A 3238-nucleotide genomic window follows, 5' to 3' on the forward strand; every position below is an offset into this window, starting at 1 on the left:
CCTCGGAGGGGCTGACATCCCCCCCAGCTGCCCGTCGACCTGGAGATGCACCTGCTGCTTGGCCTCAGCACGTAGGAACTCACGTGCTGGGAAAGTGCGTGCTTGGGAGCTTTCTGGGGATTTCCCAGGGAGAGTTGGGATCTGGGAATTTTCTGCCCTCCCCCTTCTCCCCTCCTTCCTCACTTGCACACTACTCCCAGGGTCACAGACAGCTTTAAAAAAAGCAACAGCCCACACGATGCTCTTCCCTTCTCCAGCGGGTGCTGGTGACGAGATCCTGCATCCGGTCCAAGGGATTTGGAATTAGCCCTCTGCCTGGGAAAGGCCCTGCCAGTCCCTGCCAGTGGCTCCCGCTTCATGAGGCTCCCATTGCCCCACGTGGAGGAAAGGGACTCTGGATCCTGCATGGGCATCCTCCATTGGGTCATGCAAGAAATCTGCCCCCCTTCCCTGCCCTTGGGATTTCTGGGAGCTGGTGGTGTCAGTGCTAATGTCATGCAGTGCTTTGGGTGACGTGCAAAGCGTACACCGGTTTCTCTTTGCACGTGGGGGATCTTCCTGGACAGGGGCAGGACAGGGAATTCACATTTTCCAGGAAATCTTGCACCTATTTCCATGAGAGCAGCAGGAACCAAGGGTGGCTGAGCCAAGAGGATGTTCCTGGAAGTGGTTTGTAGGACAAAAGTTCTGGAAAGTGTCACTGTGGGTGTTGGTACTGTTTCATAAATGACCCATGCCAACCCAACCCAACATGAATGATCCAAAGGAACCCAACCCAAATGATCCAATAGAACCCAANAATGATCCAATAGAACCCAACACAAATGACCCATCTCAGCCCAACCCAACACAAATGACCCAACCCACCTCAACCCAACCCAACTGACCCACCTCAACATAACCTGACACGAATGGCACAACCCAACTGACCCAACCCAACCCAACCTGGCACAAAAGACCCACCTCAGCACAACCCAACACAAATGATCCAATGAAACCCAACATTAACAGCCCACCTGGACCTGACCCAACTGAACATGACCCACCTCAACCCTATATGACTGACCCCAGGTAACATGAATGACCCACCTCGACCCAACCCAACAGGAATGACCCAACCCAATCCAACAAGAATGACCCAACACAACCCAACTCAACATAAATGACCCAACCCAACGAGAGTGACACAACCCAACCCAACATGAATGATGTAACCCAGCAAAACCCATCGTGGATGACACAGCACAGCAAGATCCAAGGAAAATCAGAAAGATCTTCCAGAAAGCTCGAGGAGAGGAGGGTCCATGGACCAGAGCTCCAGCTGTCTGGTCCTCACCTAGCCCTAGGTTAAACTGGTCAGACACAGAGAATTCCAGGATGGATTGGGTTGGGAGGGACCTTAAAGCCCACCCAGTTCCACCCCCCACCAGGGGCAGGGACACCTCCCACTAGACCAGGTTGCTCCAAGCCCCGTCCAACTGCTGAAAGGCTGTTGGGATGAAACAGAAAGAGGGAAACAACCTCTCCAACCAGGCCCTCCGAACAGGCTGGAAGTTCCTGGTGGCTGTGTGTTGGGGATGTGGGAGTCCAGGGAGATTTTCTAGAGATCCAGGGGCTATCAGAGCCAAGGGACAAGTGCTGGTCCCTCGGGCACAGCCGTGGGCTGCTTGTGGGGCCACTTGCGTTAGTTCTCCCTGAGGCCAGGCTCCCACTCCGAGGAATGCATCATGTCCCCATGGAAACACAAATGCTTACTTATCTGACTTGTTTCAGTCATTTTTAATTTAATTTGATTCCCCATTTCTCTCTCTTTCTTTTTTCTTTTTTTTTTTTTTTCGGTTATTCGAAGGAAGGAAGGAAGCCCAAACTCGGATGTTTGTTTGTTCTGTCCTGGCCGATGTTCCCTTGGTCGCGTTCCAGCGGCTGATAAACTGGCAGGGAAGCGGAGCGTGGAGCACGGTGGAGCCTGGGAAAGGCTGTGACCCTGCTTCCCCCTGGCCTTACGTCACGGTTTCTCCCCGATTAGCTTGGCCTGGGGGCCGCCTCTGCCAGCTGCCTCGGCTCCCTCTGCTCCCTTTGTCCCCAGCTCTTGGTGGGACATCCACCAGGAAAGCATCTCCTTGTGCCCAGGTTCCTCCCTCCCTGCCCTGGTGTCACCTCCAAACCCCTGACCCACGGTGTGGCTGGGACCCGTGGTTCACCCCTGCCAGTGGGACCATGGAGAGGGAGAACCCCTATGGATCTGGGCTCAGGTGTGAGTTGTGCTCTTCTCACAGACCTTCACCCAGGCAGGTCCCACCTGGTTTGGTCCCATCCAGTGATGTCTGAGGCTGTCACAGACCCCAGGCAGGGCATTGCTCGCTGATCTGAGCGATGGCAGGAGCTCATCCCATGGCTCCTGACACAAGCCATCAGCTTGGAAAGTCTCTCCTTCCTCCAAGTGAGAACATGTCCCTGAAGAGGGAAATAAATGTGGGGCATGGAATATGTGCCATAGGTGGGGGAGCTGGGGGTTTGTTGTCCCCTTGCTCTTTGCTCCCTGTCTGGGGTCAGGGATGTGGTTCAAGGAAAGGGGAATGTGCATCGTGGGCTGGACCAGTTTAGGAAGCTTTGGAAGCTCTCCTGGGAAGAATGTCTTCGCTGGAATATTGGGATGACTGGGGGAGGTGAGACCTTGCCTTGCCCCCCAGGACCCCTGGGTTGGGAGACACACTTAGGTGGGCTCAGGAGATGAGTCCCTGGGAGCTTTGCAGGGCAGTTGAGGATGCTGGAGGTTCCTGAGGGAGAGGCATGGTGGGAAATGCTGGAGCAGGAAGACAACAGGATCATCTCTCCACCAGAAGTGGAGCCTTTGCTCTCCGTGATCCCTCCAGCACTGAGGGATCCTGGAGACAACCTTTGGGTGTCCCCTCCTTAGGCAAGGACAGGAGGGGATGTGAGTGTCCCCCAACATCCCCTCAGTGATGGTCCTCGTGCAGGAGACTCCAACTTCTCCCACCCAAGACATCACAGGAGACTCCCAAACCTCCTCTCTTGGGCCCCACGTCCCAGCAGCTCTTCTGCCTCCCGCTCCTCTGCCATGCAGGAGTTTTTCCAGCCATCTTAGTACATTCCCTCATCTCTCCCAGCATCTCAGTGCTTTGGGAAAGTGAGAGGGAATTGGTTCCGTGATCCAGAGCACCAGCACGGGCGTCTGTGTCCTGTGAGGAGAGCGCAAGTGCCCGAGGAGGAAGGTCTC

Source organism: Manacus vitellinus, unplaced genomic scaffold (assembly GCF_001715985.3).
Source record: "Manacus vitellinus isolate BGI_N305 unplaced genomic scaffold, ASM171598v3 scaffold_62_pilon, whole genome shotgun sequence".
Lineage (NCBI taxonomy): Eukaryota > Metazoa > Chordata > Aves > Passeriformes > Pipridae > Manacus > Manacus vitellinus.